General features: G+C 28.5%; 1 protein-coding gene and 1 pseudogene across 1 annotated transcript in view; one reads left to right on the plus strand and one right to left on the minus strand.

Moving 5' to 3' along the window:
* Positions 1 to 18913, plus strand: part of LOC132933600 (probable peptidoglycan muropeptide transporter SLC46) — a 41176-nt gene extending 22263 nt beyond the window's left edge. The window contains exons 10-14 of the mRNA XM_060999866.1: positions 14756 to 14867; positions 15474 to 15634; positions 15700 to 15807; positions 15872 to 16015; positions 17241 to 18913. The gene's annotated coding sequence lies outside the window, so the exon portion shown is untranslated. The remainder of the gene's footprint in view (positions 1 to 14755; positions 14868 to 15473; positions 15635 to 15699; positions 15808 to 15871; positions 16016 to 17240) is intronic.
* On the minus strand, positions 9850 to 14596 carry LOC132933601 (kelch-like protein 2; annotated as a pseudogene).

Here is an 18913-nt window from a genome sequence, read left to right on the forward strand (position 1 = left end):
GAAACAATTTATTGAATAAATAACAATTTTACCGTATAAAATCTGGATAAAGTTGTTGAAAATTATGTTCTAGAATACTACCAATGTTATATTGATCATCCCAAGGTTTAATGTTTCATGTTAGCTAATTGTCATCAAACTATTTTCAGTATCTTGAAAAGTTAAACTAATTAACTTAAGTAATAAATCATAAGTTTCTACTGTTATTCGTTTTTGAATTACAACAAAATAAGAAAATGGCTACTTGAGAAATCGAGTAAATATCCAATGTTGCAGAAATATGAACTTTAAACGCTCATATTATAATTTGAAAATTGTATCGTGTATAGTAAATGATAATATAAACAACCAATCAACATTTCATGTATATACAGTCATTTGTTTTAGAGTTACACCAAAAACCAAAATCGGATTTTGTCGAAAACTGATTATGCGTCAAAATTCCCATTTTTCCTTAATTTTTTTTCTGATTTTCTCGGCGCTTTTAAAAATTACTGGGCCTCCCCAATGCAACAACTAGATTAACTTTCCCATCGGACAAGATACTGAAGTCGAAAATCGAAGCATTATTTCGACTACTTATCGTGTACACAGACACAAATAAAAATTAAAATAAAACATACATCATTGTAAAATCAATACATTCATCGCTCCACTCAGATTCTAAAATTTCAAATGTCTGTAAACAACTAAAACGGGTCAAAATATTTTTAAAATGTTATCAAGTATAGAAAATCATAAAATATATACATTATTGGATTTTGGAGTATATTTCAAGTATCTAAGAACCTAAGGTTATTCTTTTTTAGATTACGAAGAAATAAGAAAGTCGTTCCATAAAAAAACTAGTGAATATCCAATTCATAAACATTAAAAATATAAATAATATAAATATAAATTTAATTTGACTTTCTGGTAGAATCTTTCTTTTTGTTAAAAATAGACAATCTTATGAGGAATCTTGTATTCACTTTTAAAACCTTAGATATAAAAACCGGGTTAGTGGCTGTCGCTCTACTGTACAGTAGCTTACAAGTGGGTCAATGTATAATTTTATGTGTGTTTTACATTTACCTAATTCAATGATTTTTATTTAAAATATTACATGAAGCATATTATAAGTACCAGCTGTTACACTATTTTATTGCATTTTTTGCTATTAATTCCTATTTCTCCTTTTTATCATTGCTAAGTTATAATAATATTATACTTTATTATACACAATAATTATTAAAGGTACCATTTAAAATAACTAATAAGCACTGACATTTTCTATAGCAATGAAAACGTCATTATTGTCAAATGCCATTTCTGTGAATTTGTGTATAATATCTAGTCCCTGAATCGCAGACACTTCAAAGTAGTTCAAACTATCCTCAATTAACTATAATTAGTTTAACTTACCTGCTGAGTTCGCTTTGAGATACAGACATACAACGCCTAATATCAAAAAAAAAACCTGGTTTAATAACTTAAATTTACAAAGGTCTCATATAGTCCATTATAATCGTTTACGGATAGGACATTCATTATTACCTAGTCACTCATTTAAACTTGGACTAAACGACTTTCCACTTTGTACACTTTGCTCACTTCATCCTAATGAGTATATATGTGACCTTCCTCATATTTTATTTAACTGCCCTGCTCTCCAACTTAAAAGACTAATTCTTTTCAACACTCTTATGTCTCTTAATATTCCCATCAATCTTTTTTCCATCTTAAACTCTAATTCTGAAACAGCTATCAAAACAATAATTTGCCTTTATACAGGAGACTGGCTTTATTATATAGTATATATAAGTACTTAATTTTTTGTTAATCTCAATTTTATATTGTTTTATTCTTACTATGTAATTGTTAAGCTATCATAGTCTATACTAGCGGCTTTTAAAAAAAAATAAAAAAAAAAAAAACTATAACTAGTCACCCACTATCATTTTTTTTATAGACAATGATATATATTTTCAAAATATTAAATTATTTAAAACTCGGATGTAGCCATGTAGGTACTATTAACTATAGTTATAAATTGAACCTGTTCACACGCCAACACGCCATTGTAAATAGGTACGGTCTCGGTACTTCGGTTATAATATACGTAATATATTATGCATTTTAATTGGCAACAATTAATTCAACCCGCCGGATTAATTGCTTATTAGATAAATTTAATAAATATAATGTAAATTGTAGGTCCGCCCGTCTAAGAATCGAGTGCATGTGCATGCGCACTACTAGGTCTATTATGTTCATTATTTTAAAAAAAATTTGTTTGGAATTGGGCGTGCAGTAGCAAAATATCTTAATTTTAGGCCCTGCCTACAATGATTTGTCATTGATTTCAAATCAAACTCATTAATTACTGCAGCGACCTACTCGATGACGATAGATACAGGAACGCTATCAAACTACGGTAACAATAATACCGTAGGTATAGCAGAATCAAGTTCATCGCCAGTATTTTTTTCTATGATTTCTATAACAAATAATAAAAAAAAAATACCGCGTAATTATTTAGAATATTGTTTTCTTCGTATAAAACCGTTTTAATTCAGTTTTCCAAATGCAAATATCTCAGAACATTCCGCGTTAACAAATCCCCTCGTTTCCCTCCTTACAGCCGTACGCACAAACAACATAATATCCCATGGTCCGAATCATCTCTATACAGTTAAAAAAAAATTGCGAAAAAAAAATCCATCGAAATGTTCTGAAAATTATCACTTGCCCCCCCCCCCCTAACCATGTACATGTCTATGGAGCCACCCCTGAGGCATTTACTACAATAGGTTTAAAAAATTGATGTGATTGTGTGTGTATAATATAATAATATAGGTACCTACTCTAAAAGTTTCATATACCAATGAATAATATTTTTAAATTACATCAAAATAACTAAAACCGCTATTCTTTGTTTTAAAAATTCGTTTGGGGCCCTAATTATAAAATGTAAATACCAAATTCGCATTTTACACTTGTACCTATACTAATACAAATAATAGTAGGTACCTATCTTTTATACTCATTCTACAGTGATCAGTGGCTAATATTGCGATATGAAATGGCAATGTTGTTCGCTATTGATGATACTGAAGAACATGAACAAAATAATTCACTTCATATACAAACTCAAAATTAATAAATTAAATCGGATCCCTTCACATTACCTGACCATGACTAAATAAACAGGCATCGATATAACTTTCCCAACACTTGGAATAAACTCTAAAATATTGTACGCTTTGACTATAGTAATCTACACTATCCATTTTATATATTATTCTTTCCGTGTCTGGGGAACATGCGCGACGATAACTAAAATGAAATTTTAGCTGACACGCCCAGGGCGGCAGGGCCCATATAAAGTAGAGGCTATAATAAGCCTGTATAAAGTCTAACTTACTGCTAAAGGTGTACCTACTTATTTTGTGGGGAGTGCCTGTAGATGGAATCTAAATTCTTGATCCATCGACTGTCTTAGATTCTATCTAAAGCCGTGACCAAAATTGATTTAATCAATTCTACCTCCGTGGCTTAATACATGACAAAATATTATTATTTTGTCATGCCCAGTGACGGTCTGTGCCACTCTGCTGCTGTTCTTTGGCCGCGGACTTCGGTTATATTAAAAAAAAATGTATAACTATTAAAATCAATTTAATTATGCCTAAAGGTTTATTATATACTAGTTGAACTTACTATTATGTATTACTTTTATGTCAATAATACGAATCAGTACAAATTTACTAAGCGTTCGGCAGTTAGCAGTATTATCACAAAAACACAGTGGAACTGTTCAAAAATGAACACAGAATACAATATAGCATATCAAAAAAATAAAAATAAATACTGCAATGACGGCCCACAGTGGTCTGAAAGTGAACATTAGGCGGTCTTAATTGACTATTTTAAAATTTGGAAAACTCAATTTTTTTTGTACACATTTTTATCCTTGTATCCTACTGAATTGAAACATAGGTCTCGTCTATAAAAATATTTTTAACCAAAGTTATAACCTTTGAAATGGCGATACATTTTTATTATATTCGTAACTTTTCTGAATTTGTATAAAATATATTTATTTTATTTTTCTGGTCCAACAATATTTTTTTTACCTTTTATATTTGATTTTTTAATTTGTGCAATAGGTTTTGTAAACCAATACTTATTACCAATATTTAAATATATTTATATATATTTTTTTGTTTTGAAGATCAAATAGGTACCTAATTGAATATTTATTATAATTTGCTATATTATTTCCATTTAAAAGACTGTGAATATAAATTAATCAACATTACACTATTCCCAATACAAAAATATTGTAAAGGAAGTTCTCTGCAAGTACCAACAAATATAAACATTGTCTGTGGTCACTTGCGTTTTCAAAGTATAAAAATAATCTTACTATTATAAATTGGAATACAGCCGTAAAACTAAATTATACTAAATTTCAGGTTTCAATTAAGTAGGTAACTGTATGGCGAGAATATATAATTATTTTATAATAATTAGTATGAATCATAAATCATAATACTCTACCTATATTATATACATTCAATTTTCATAATTGTTTTTTGAAAAATAAATTACATTTTAAATATAATATAGGTACTAAATTGTGTGTATTTTAAATAATTACAGTACCGTTAAATAGGTATTAATTTCTGTAAAAAAAATTATTTATATTGATATCTTTATTACTAGGTACTATATCAGCATATCTTGTGGTACAAGTAAGGCTGTGACGTCAATGGACGTACAAAAATATTGTAAAGGAAGTTCTCGAGTACCAAAAAACATAAACATTGTTTTCTGCAATGTATAAAAATATTATTGTCCAAACATTACCCTATTATTAATATAGATTATTAGAAGTATTTTCTATAGTTACTGCAATACTTTTTATTCAAGTTTACATTATTGGTATTATTATTATAATATTTGTGTTCAGAATATTTATATGAAAACATTTTTTTTTTAATCTGAATGTGAACACTTTTGGTTCTAACCATGATGACAGAGCTATACGTCATGCCTGAGAGAATAATACATTGTCTGATTTGTGTTTGTATTTACTTCATTCACTTAATTTACATATTATGTCTACTTATTCTAATTTATATGCCACCATGGAATATGTACTAACCTCATCGATGTCTCAGGTTAATTGTGGACGAGTAATATTAGCAAATTAAAAATTATCAAAAATCTTCTACGCGCTTCATTATCTAATGACATTTAGATGTGTTTTTATTAATGTCCGTAGAAAAATATATATTGAATGATTTGAAGCTTGAAGATATTTTGGACATTACATAAACTCATTATTATCATACTTAATCTTAATTATTATCGTGAACATAATTAAATAAATATAATATAATATAAATTATTGATAGTATTTAAGTAAGAAAGTATCATAAGTATAAGGAATAGTAATCAAATTCATATATAATGTATTAATATTGTATAAGAAAATTAATTAGGTACATTATTTAAATAAATATTAAGTGAGCTGAAGCATAGCATGTTTTAAGGAGTAATGTTTAGGCATTTAATATTACATGTACATTTTGCTGTGTCAGTAAAAGAGAAGTAAATGAACAGAATTTATTCATTTACGGGTCCAATGCTTTTGACTTTCCAGTAAACTTTTTTGTTTGTTGAATGTAAGAAAACTTAAAGGGAATCTTATATAAAATTTTCCAAGCTTAGATATAAATAGAAAATTTTTTATGAATTTTATTCGAAATAATTTGCCAATTTTCATGATCTTGATGAATTTTGTCAACATTTTAACTTCAAACGCTCATGAAAAAATACTGTGGACTTATGCTCAATATATTTTTTAATTTCCACTACATCAACTTATGAGGAACGTTGTAAACATACATTTTTGATTGCCAATAAAACTAGACAATTTATTAAGCCTATACCTAAATAGCTCAAAAAAAGAGTTGCAACAATTTTGAAAATGTTATGGTGAATAGAAATTGCTAATAAAATAAATAATTTTGTTTTGGATGCTTATTAAAAGGTAGGACATTACATTATGAGCCTGAACAATCAACTGCCTTTTAAATGCATAGGTACACAAGTGTGATTCTTTTATCATGAAACACTCATTATTTCAAAAAGTAATAATGTTTTTGAAAATATATATTTACATAATTTCAAGTTGTTAAAAAAACCACGATTATATTAAAAAATGATATTTTTAAATATTTTTTTTTCCTTATAATTTTTTAAGTTCTTACTTGTTTTTTACGACAACATAGTGTTTTAATTTAATATTCCAAAGCAGAATATTTTTCAAAGTATTTTGAATCGTAAAAAGGTGGATAAGTGGATGTCGCTCTGCTGTACAGTAGGTAACAAGTGGGTCACTGTAATGGATGGGTTAAATTTGAATTCAATGATATAATATCATTGTATAAGAAAAATGATTCTGAGCGAAAACGGTCAGTCAGCCTATGATATTACCAAGTATATATTTTGATGATATTATTGTGAATAAAGTAATTTATATATAACCTATTTACGTGGAGCCTTGTTCTAAATTTTCAATCCTTAGCCATAAAAGTTAAGCATTTTATACATTTTTAACTACAAAATAATTAATAAATTATAAATTTGATAAATGTTGTCAAAATTTGAACTTTAAATGCTTATAAAAAAAAATTGTGCCAATGTATTTTTAATATTTTTCAACTGCTATTAGAACGATATATCAGGAGCCTTATATTAAATTTTCACGTTTTTTTACCCAACAAATAAAATTTTATTGATATTTATAGAAAAAAAAGGTGGATAAGTGGATGTCGCTCTGCTGTACAGTAGGCTACGAGTGGGTTACTGTAATGGATGGTGTTAAATTTGAATTCAATGATATAATATCATTGTATAAGAAAAACGATTCTGAGCGAAAACGGTCAGTGAGCCTATGATATTACCAAGTATATTTGATGATATTATTGTGAATAAAGTAATTTATATGTAACCTATTTACGTGGAGCCTTGTTTTAAATTTTCAATCCTTAGCCATAAAAGTTAAAAATTTATATTAAATTTTCACGCTTTTTTACCCAGAAAATAAAATTTTATTAATATTTATAGAAAAAAAACCTAAAAAAATTGAAAACTGACAATGTCCGTAAACAGCTCAAAAAGAGTCAAAATATTTTATATATTTTATGGTGTATAGAAAATGCTAATATAAACATTCAGTGAAATTTTCAAGTATCTACAGTCATTCGTTTTTTCATTACAATAAAATAAGAAAATTGTTACATGAGAAATCGAGTAAATATCAAATGTTGTAAAAATATAAGTTTCAGACGCTCATAAAAATTTAATTTCTTTAAATTCTTCTAGACATTTTTTTTTGATAAAGATAGACAAACTTATGACTAATCTTATATTACATTTTCAAATCTTAGATTTAAAAAGAAAAATTTTAATGAATTCTCAACTCAAAATAGTTTGCTAATTTTCGTGATTTTTCTGTATTTTGTCAAAATTTGAACTTTAAATGCTTATAAATAAAAACTGTGACTAAGGATTTTTAATTTTTTTCATCTGCCTTTGAAACAATAACCTAGGAGCCTTCTATTAAATTAATTTTACTAAGCTTTTTTACTCAACAGATAAAATTTTATTGATATTTATAGAAAAAAAAACTAAAAAAATTGAAAACTTACAATGGCCGTAAACAGCTCAAAAAGAGTCAAAATATTTTGTAAATTTTATGGTGTATAGAAAATGCTACCAAAAACCAAAATCGATTTTCTCAAAAACAGATTTTGCGTAAAAATTCCCGTTTTTCCTTAATTTTTCTTTTGTTTTTCACGTCGCTTGTGAAAACTACTGGGAAATTTTTACTTTTGACACCCCCCCCCCCCCCCCTTTAAAGTACCAACTAGATTCACTTTCCTATCAGAAAAGTTACTGTTGAAGAAAATCCAAGCACTTTTACTGTCCTAAAAGGTGATGACAGACACAAAAATAAAAAATAAAAAAAAACACACATCGTTGTAAAATCAATACATTCATCGCTTCGCTCAGAATCTAAAATCGAATTTAGGGCGAGTAATTTATGAGTTATAACTACTTATAAGTAATTTAAGTTTGGATTAATGGAACGGGGTTGCCCCGCAAAATGTTTGTCTACCACTCCGCTTGACTAAACTTTAAATACTTACAACTCATAAGCTAGGTAGTCGTCCTAAATTCGATTTTTATGTATAATTTTCATACACTATAGAATATTTTGTAATTTATTTTATGATTATATTTTGAGGGGGCTGAAGCTTACCATGTTTTAAGGACAAGTTTTTAGGCGTTTTATATTGCATGTACGTTTCGGCTGTGTCAATGTGTGAGAAGTAAAATATTAACATTAGTGTGTGTAATCCGTTATCGCACTTTTCGCGACGAAATTTGGACTTCCGGATTTACGATGTATTTTGTGTTGTCCAAACATTCATCGTATTTTTTCATTTCCGTAGTCATTAGCTCCAATTGATTTATGATCGTTCGGAATGCAGGTAATATTTGATATTTTTATATTATGGCTACCAAGATACTTAGTTATGTTCTATCACCCATACGCGCATGCACAAGTCAATGTAATTTTGCTCTGGCTGCAGACATCTTATGTAAACAGTACCAAAAGAGGAATACAAATTCATCTTGTTTAGATCAACTTACATTCGTTTTGAAAAGGTGAGCGTATTCGATAGTCTATTTTCTAGATTTGCTCAGAACCCAGAAAAGAGGAATACAAACTAATTAATTTACTTTTCAAAATTGAAATCGAACTACTGGAAATGTGTTTAATTTTCTTTCGCATTTGTCCCTTGAGGGGGCTAAAGCATACCATGTTTTAAGGAGTAGTGTTTAGGCATTTAATATTACATGTACATTTTTCTGTGTCAATGAGTGAGAAGTAAACTAACATAATTTATTAATTTACAGGTCCAAAAACTCTTCATACAATAACAAGTACGTACAGTAAACCAGTGGCGTGACGGAGGACTTTATTTGAGGCACGTACCTCAGGCTTAAGGGTGGTGGGTACCCTAGAGACTAGGAGCATTTAAAATAAAGTAAATAATTTATGGAGTACACACTAAGGCAGTAAGACTGAGCCAATCATTCTCAGTTACCATTTATGCAAACAAGTAATTATTTATATATAAGTATTTATAATTAATAAGATAAATTATTGTGCATCCATCATAAGTTAATGAAGTTCCCCACGCCACTGCAGTAAATACAGTTATATACACATTGGTATTCATTGCGACTATTGATTAGCGAATTCATTAATGGTATCTTTTGCAAAGTTTATGTTGCTTAAAAGTTTCGATTCAATCTACATCAAAGTCATTGAATTTAGTTCATCTTCTACTGAGCTGGATTTTAAATAATTTTTATAATATTATATTTCATACCATACAATTTTACTCTCTGATAAAATACTACAATTTGTGCACGAATGGCTATATATTAAATACCTAAGTATTAGAAATTTTCCGTCCCTAAAAAACTGCCACTGTAAGGACGTGCTATAGTGTCAACTGGGAAAAAAGTGCCAGCCATGATTTGTGAATATTTTAAATTATATGTAACAAAAAACTATATTTACATATTTTTTTTAGATTTTATGGTTACAATATGAACAACTACTTAAGACAAACCTTGTTATACATTTAAATTCTTAGCTATAAAAATGTTCAATTAGATACAACACAAAAAATAAAAGAAATCATTGAAAAACCAATAAGTCTATCACTCCTCAGTCCCCTAACAGAATCTGAAATATATTAAATAAATGCTAAATTATATAAGTTTTTGCTGATATATTGTCATATAATTAACTTTACAACTTTTTTATTTAATTAATAATTAAAATAAATAATCAATTTAAATTATAAAAAAACATTCACATTCACAAAAATACAAAGAATAAATCACATTTCATCATGAATTATACAAAAATAAGTTGTTATTACTACCACAACAGTGAAATCATTCTGTATGCTAATTAGTACTAATGTGGTGGTCTATCAACGACTACCCCACCATAAATATGTACTCCAAGTCTTGACAATGTCTCCATGGTCCAAGTATTGGTGATATTGGTTTAGAAGAGGTTCTTCAGATATATTTAATGATATATCAGGCTTTAATAACCTACAATAACAAATATTTAAAACTAAATTAAAATATAATATTAATTTGTTGACAACCCATTAGTGTACTCTCACAGGGTCCCATAAATATAATAGATATTCAAGACCTTCGGTTCCTTCTTTTAATTGCAAGCAAAGCAACATTTATTGTATTTGTATGGTATTGAATCTATTTTTATTAGTTCCAATGCTTTGATAACTTTTTAATATACTTTATAATTGTTAAAATTATATATGTGTTCTAATATATATTATTTGTTATTTATAAATGCACACAATATAGAAACAGAAGGTTCAAGTACTGAATCTGTAAAAGGTTGGGAAATTCTACTCTAGACACCTACTGTAAAGCAGAGTGATACTTGACCAACTTTTTTAAGTTGATTTTCCATACAAAATATTAAAATACAAATTACCAATTTTAGTTAGCTTACTTTTTCTTCAAATGGAACAGCAAAGTCATTGCAGGAAATAAGCTTCACCAAATCTTCAGAAGATAAAGATAGGAATTCGTCACCTTTAACCACTTCGCTGAAAATAATAATTATTATTTTTACAATTAGTTACTGACTGATAGAATTAAGTTGTTTTTCATACAGAAAGTGTTGTTTAATATATTCTTCAGAACTCGAGAACAATTCCATACAGTTATGTAAGTCAGCAAATGCATTGATTCCAAGACAATTCAAAGGATTTAGATGTTTTTGTAAAAACTCAATACATGCACCATTTACAAAATCTAACTGTAAGACATTTGCAGCTGGTAACAACACCTTAGACATCAACAATTATTTACATACAATATAATGTTGTTTGTTCTATCTAAAGACCGGATTTATATGTTTTTACATATCGTTACTGGGTCTATGCAGTCTTATGAGAGTAAAAAATGTGGATGATTTGTTCAATTCTGAATGCATAGAAAAAAGTTTTTTTTTGCATATTTGAGAATATTTTATGGGTTAGAGAATATTTAACTCATTTAGCATATTTTGGAATATTTCGTAAATTGTGAGAAAAAATTTGTATTTATTTTTAATTTTAATATTACGGTACCCAGAAAAAATTTTTTTGAACATTTACAATTTTTTATTTTACCATTTCCAACTCTTACTAAAGTGCAATAATATTCCATTAGAATACGAAACTTTAAATACCTAATAATTAACTCACTATTAATATAAAATTGAAAAAAAAAAATTTTAAATGCATATTAAAGTAAATATAATGATGTTTATTGATTATTTTTGCATATTTTTGCTTTTTTTTGTATATTTTGCATATTTTAGCATATTTTTTAAATTTTTAAGAGAATATAATGAGAATATTTTAAGATTTTTTCGAGAATATTAGCATCATATTTAAGGTATTTTAAGAGAATATAAATCCGGTCTTTAGTTATATCAAATCAAATATTTAATTATACCTGTACATTTTCTTTGGTGATCATAATTTCTCCAGTATACATATAATCTACTAATCGCTGTAAAATGGTGGAATTTAATTCTTTTATATTAACAAGATCTTTATTGCTTTCCATGTCCAATTACAATTTTACCATCATCTGCTTCAAATCTAATATCAAATAAAACTTCATTTCTAAAAAAAAAAGAATGTGATACTAATATTTATTTTGAATGAAGGTAAATTAACTGTCAATATACTTGCATAGAGATTGTAAGTCTTCTAGTATTCTAGTAGAGTGAAAGTTATTTCCAAAATTTGTTGGTTCACATTCCTTGGATGTCAGAACTTCTTTTGGATCACTTTCATAAGATTTAGTCATCCATTTCTTTTACTAATACACCTTTAAAATATTTTAAAAATTGTATTTAATTTTAATATCATCATTGTGTTAGAACTTAATACTAAATTTAAGTACCTATAGATGGGGTAAAAACTAACATAATACAGATGATAATAAATTATTAAGTAATTAGTTAGATAATATTGAATTATTGATGTTCAATAGATAGAAAATTATTGTATGTAGCCAGCAGTGGCGGTTTTGGGGGTGGGGTAAGTGAGGCGGCGTCTCACCTAGAATATTGAAGTAAATATTACTTAAATGTATACTTCTTGGCTCACCAATAGCACATATTTTGATAATAATTTTCAACATATTTATGATTTTATTTGAGAAAAAATTCTTCTTTACTAAGTTTAAAAATATGAATCATGAATAATCTTTTATTATATTGTATATAAAGAAATGCTCAAAATAATTATTACATAAACAAACGCTGGTATTTCAGCCGGCGGCAATGTTCCGATGACGTCAGATAAGCACCATCTAACTTCTGAGTTAGTACTAGTGTACATAAATTACACACGCAAGCATATGTACGTGTGGATTGTGCATGTGCAGTGATAGACGTAACTCCTAAGTCTTTTATTTATGGTATGGTGGGGGGGGGGGGGGGGGGTTGATTCATAAGTTGCCTCACCAAAAAAGTTCTACTAAAACGCGGTAGCAGGGGGTGTCATTTCAGTTTTTTAATTTTTGACATTAACATTTTTAAAGGTCCTTTTAAAATAATTACTAGGTAGGTCACAATTACTACCTACTCTATTTAGTTTACATATCTCTTATTACTTTATTAGTTATGTACATTGTACACATTTGCATTCACCTGCAAGAATTTATTTAAATAATAAAAAAAAAAAAATACAATATTATAGATTAAGTGATTCTAATTTATTATCCTAATGATTCTATATTAGATGTATAGTCCATAATATTGGCGCTTTCATTATATTTTTGGCAGAACAAATTTGTTTTTCAATAAATAAGTAATGTTGCCTTTCCCAAAAAATCTACAACTTTATGGAACATTTATTTTTAACTTCACACTATGATCACGACATTGTTTAAAGAAGAGGTATATTGTGATTGTTAGTAAAATATTAGTGAATTAAAATAAGTTTCTAGGTAGGTCTATTTTCTTACTTATTTATTGTAGTTGAATTCAAATCAGTGCAGTAATCGATAATACTGGATGTCTAGACAATAAGTATGATATTGAAATGTAGCTGGTCAGGAATTCACAAGAATTGAGCACTAATTTTTGGTTAATAAAAATTTACAAAATTCATGTTGGGGTCATACAATTTTCTTTACCAAACTAATAAGTATAATAGCCAAACCAAAAACTTCATAAATCCACATACAGGAGCGAGGCGCTTAGACACAAACAATTGAGCGTTTACGGTCAGGTTAGGTACATTAAGGTACAAAATGTAATATAAGGACATGTGGAGCAATTTATTACAGGAAGAATGGAGGCGTTCAGCATAGGCGCAACTTGGGAAATTTGTCTGGCGAGGGGCTAGAATTGTATCAGCAGCACACACCCTGATAATTTATATTTCTAACCAAGAAATGATTAAAAACTGGAGCCCGTCCCTAAATACGACTACGGCGTTCGGTCAATCCGACCAATGTCTTTGGATGTTTTTTTAATAGACATGAAAGACACGTTTGTATAGAATACATTTTTTACGAACATAGCACAAGTACCTACGTTCGGTATTTTATTTTTTTTGATAGACACGTCACACGCGTACCTGAACTTACTAAAAAAATCATTTACATGTTTTCGATTTTGACGAATGTTGTCAAAATTCTTACTATGGGCCGTCTGGGTGGTGCACAGTATAATATGGCGGCTGCGAGCTGCGGTAAGCTCTACAGTGAAACGCTGACACCTGCAAGAGTCCGCGTACCACGATTATGAAATTGACTATTGCGGCGCCGGTGGTTGCGTGCGATATGGCTTCGATATACACTTCGATGGCGTCGCGGCGTACGGTTGTAAGCAATAATAAAAAAAATAACAATATATCGATACCTACAAATAGGTATAAAATAAATCCGAAAACGCGCAAACACTATAAAACAAATATTAGAAAGCGTACATTATTATTATTATTATTATTATTTATTATCAGACGATGTTCGTTCGGTCGGCGTGTCGCGATCATGGAGTAATAAATTTGTTACTCGCGATTGAGTGCGTGCGTTAGTCTTTGAGCGACGGTATTCCGACGAGTGCACAAGACAAGTGGCGAAATGTTGGCTGTAACAGTAAAGTGTGCCCCTAACATGGAATAAACGAGTTAATCGTGAATTCTTCGTCAAATGACCGTTTATTCCATGTCTGAAGCACACATGCGCAGTGATATGAAAAATACGCGAGTTTGCAGCCTGCACTGAGGACATGCCTGTTTATTTACTTTTTGTTCAAATATCAAATGACAAATTTCAAAATCCAAAAGAAACATAATAATAATATGTAAACATAGTTTTGAATCTCCATTCGTCATTATATAAATGTTCGCCATCTGTTATGTAAAAATGTTAATTACTAATTACCACGGACTGAGATACAATAGATTATATCTTAGTCGGTGGTATAATTAGATACGTATTTAAAATGTAATATGAATTTATAACAGTTCATAATACCATTCTTCGGTTATTTTTCCCGGTATTTAAAATTACTCCATACAGTATCATTGTTGATGAAAATACAGTAATTTTTCTTTTTTAGATTCTGCTGGTGGTCTATTTTTTAAATCGCACTAATCATTAGCTGTCAGTTTTTTATTCCTACGTCGACCGTTAATCTACCTACCTGAAAGAGCTCTCATTGTGTGGTTGTGGTAAGTTTATAACATTACATTTTACTAAAATATAAATTATAATTAAACTACATAATGATGATTATAGGCAAGGCTTTAATTTCACGTTAATTAGGATAGACATTTAGTAACTTAACTGTTAACTTACTAAATGTCTATCCTAATTAACGTGAAATTAACGAGTTAATTTTTCATTTTAAGAAGTAAGTTAAGTTAATTTATTTTGTTTTGAATTTTATTATATTTCACCATTTCAGTCTATTTCGTTTTCATGTCAAAAAATATGTATCGTAAATTGTTTAAAGTTAAAAATTTATATCATTCGAATCTAACTTATATGGAAATACTGTATGAAGTATAAACACTATATCCTATAATTTAGTTTCGGGTTGGAAAAAATTAAGTACGATAGCGTTGTATAAACAAATTAATTTTTCTTTAACTTAATAAAAAGTTAACAAAAAGTGTGTATTAACTTAACTTAACTCAGTTAAAAAAAATCATTAACTTGCCCTGCCTTGATTATAGGTACTTAATAATTAATAATTCATTTTTGTCTTGTGTTTATTACTGTATTTTTTTAACCATTACTTTACAAGTACTATAAACGATTGTTTTATTGTTTAGGGTTATCTAATGGCGGTTGTCAGTATGGTATCAAGGGATATGATTGTTTACAAACTAGAAAAAATACTTGAAATTGTAAGATTTGTAGTATCTCCTCTTAAATATCTACACATTTTTGTGGGGTAATATTAGAGATAAGAAAAAAACTTTAACCACTACTGGTTAGTAATATTATATAAAAAAAATGGATTATGGATATTAAAATAAAAGTCTGTTTTTATTTTAGGTTTTGATTTGGGAGTTGACACAGGAGTTAATTTTTATATACAACCACAGAGTTCAAACGCATGGTCATAATATTTCTAGAACAATGATTGTCCAAGACATTTAACCTGTACGTATTTGTAAACGTAAACTATTTTATATATTTCTTTGTTACTTATTTGATATTTTAACAGATTTATGGTATCAAGTTTCATCTATACCGTGCTAAATTTGCATACTGGGACAAGGACACATACACAATTTAAGTCATCCAAGACACTTGACCAACCAATCACAAATGTTGTTTTAATAGCAATGAATAAAGTGGCTAACCTAAGGTTTGTATATTAATTAATATACTCTATTGAGGTTAAGATTGAACCTCTTGGTAACCAAAACTCATCTCGTCGGCGCATCCCCACCTTTAGTCCCCCATCTACTATTGTATACACTATACGCTGTGGCAGCACCAACTTCCGCAAGTATCTAGGATCATAGACTGCCGCCAATGATTTTCCAATTACAAAAAACATACTGTTGATCGATAGCTCAATCTATGTGTGCGTAAACAGTTCAATCTTAACCTGAATAGAATATAAGGTCTAAAGATACCACGAGTTCCTCAGTGGAGCTCAGTATTCATATGTATGTGAAATTAAATTTAAATAAATAAAAAATAAATATTATTATTTATTATTTATTGACATATAATAAACTAACCTATTGTGTTGCACAAATTTAATCTACTATATTAAAATAAGTTATCTTGAAATAATAACTTGATTACTTCTTAAATTAATAAATAGGCTTAACATAAACAAATTTCAATGGTTTTTGTACATTTTTAGTTTTTTTGTTTAACCTTTTAAATATGTAAATATTAAATATTATGTGTAATATGATGTAAAAAATTGAAATTATTACATTATTAATCTTCTATTTTAAGTTTGAAAAGTTGATTTGTATTTTTATAATTGGTTCAGCATTTTAGATTAGAGTTGGAAAACAAATTAAACTATGAGGATGTCAGCAGAATATTTGCTTTCTCTTACAGACCCATGCGCAACATAGATCCAAAGATCTAAAGTTCCAAAGATCTTTGCATTTATGTAAAATAGGTTTTTGTGATTTTTTAGTAATCTTGAGTAAAATCACAAATGACAAAAATTATAGAGGATGATATTTTTGAGTGTAAGACAAATCGGTTTTAAATTATATTATCATTTGAATTTATATGCAACATTAAATAAAAAAAATAAATGTTATAAATTTAAATGGATATTAAATTGTCTTGAGATAATTTTTAGACAAATATGTTATAGTTATACCCTCAAAAATATTCTCTATAATTTTTGTAATAGGTGAATATACTCTCTCAAAAACATAAATAAAAAATGATATGCGTGAATGCGTTTTTTCAATGTTGTGCATGGACCAGAGAGAGAAAACAGACAAGGCGCTGACTTCTTCTGAAGTTTGTTATACTAAAATACTAAATAATAGAAATAAAAAAAATAACTGAATTTATATTCAATGATAAATTGTCATTTGTTTCATTTTCAGGGTCTTGAGTAATCCACCTAAAAGGCTGCAGATATTCTTAAAACCATACTGACGAGGTACGCAGCGACCAGTCTACACTTTTCGTCAACCGCCACTACGGGCTACAGCGCGACAACGCCAACTCCCCCACCGCGCCACAAAGCACAAGGTGGGACGGGAAGGCGAGTCGCGTAGAACGAGTACCGGCCGTCGTAAATTCGCTAGTGTAAAACCCCCGTTTTTGACAGCCTTCCGTGCGCACGTACCACAACCACCAAAAGATACCTATCTATATTTTGTCTTAGACATACCTCCGTCCGTTGTTTCCTTTTTTTTTATATTTTTTTTTGTTATAATATATATATATATACACGTGTATCCCGTACGGGGTAAAATAAACGCAAACCTCCATCACCCTAATTGTGTTTGTTATAACGAACGAGTGTGCCATCCAACACACCCAACCAACGACCGGCTCACCGCGGATCACCCGACACCACCGTCGTAGCCGCGTCAATACATAGAGGTTCTAAAACCAATAAAAAGTAGTACTCAAATAAACATAAAATGTATGATTCTTTATTTTTCAAATAAATGTACTTCGGTATTGTTTTCTATTAATGTTGTAAAAACAAAAATTATAATTACCCACATTTTGCCTTGATGTTTAATTTACATTACTTTTATTATTTTTTTTTTTTTACTTGCCTCTAGTTGTATAAAAAATATTTTTAAAAGTATTTAAGTTACACACTCCAACAATAATATATAGACAATTAATAGCATGATTAATTGAATTCTAAACACATGTTTGAAATTAATTCAAATATTAAACATAAACTGTTCAATATAGCGCAGGTAGTATTACAAAGCACAGACAATATTTTTTATTTTCATTTTTCTTGTAGTGTTCATTCACAGTATTTTTACGAAGCAAAAAATTACTGTGTGGAATTTAAGAAATTAATAATTAATTTTGCTGTATATTACATAATATGGATATGAAAATTGTCAATAAATTAAAAAATACAGACTGTAAATAAATTCTGTAGTGTGGAACACTAATTATTTTTATAAAACTGAGTAATAAATTATTTGCATACAATACCACGCATACCACGCAACAAAGAAATATCAAAACTGACCAATATATTGGGGTCTTAAGATGTCAGTGTTATTTATTAATGTCCCGAATATCTTATGATTGAAAAGGTATTGAGTGGTTAAATATATTGACGGTTTTTTAAAAAGTAGTTTTATATTTTACGGACGGCGTCGTTATTAAATACGCATTGAAGCAAAATATTATATATAAGTAGGTTACTTTTTTACCGATTAGATTTATATTGGCTGGAGCTTCTTTCAAAGACATATAATGTGTTGCTAGGGTATATCCTTAGTCCTTATCTTAGTTATTAGTAAAGATAGAACTTTTAAATACTATAATATACAATTATTTGATGTAATTGAAGTTTTAGTTTTTTGATAGTAAAGTACTTATTATTATTAAATAATTTTAATTCATAACGTTATTTTTAAAAGTTGGAAGAACCGGTTTAGTTTGTGATGTTCTGTGTTAAGAGTTTGAAGAACGTATTAGTTTATAACGTTCTTCGTGTAATTCTTCAAAGAACTTTTAGGTTATAACGTTTTTTGTGAAAAAGTTCAGTAAACTTAATAATTTTTAATGTTAT

The sequence above is a fragment of the Metopolophium dirhodum genome, chromosome 1 (assembly GCF_019925205.1).
Source record: "Metopolophium dirhodum isolate CAU chromosome 1, ASM1992520v1, whole genome shotgun sequence".
NCBI classification, from domain to species: domain Eukaryota; kingdom Metazoa; phylum Arthropoda; class Insecta; order Hemiptera; family Aphididae; genus Metopolophium; species Metopolophium dirhodum.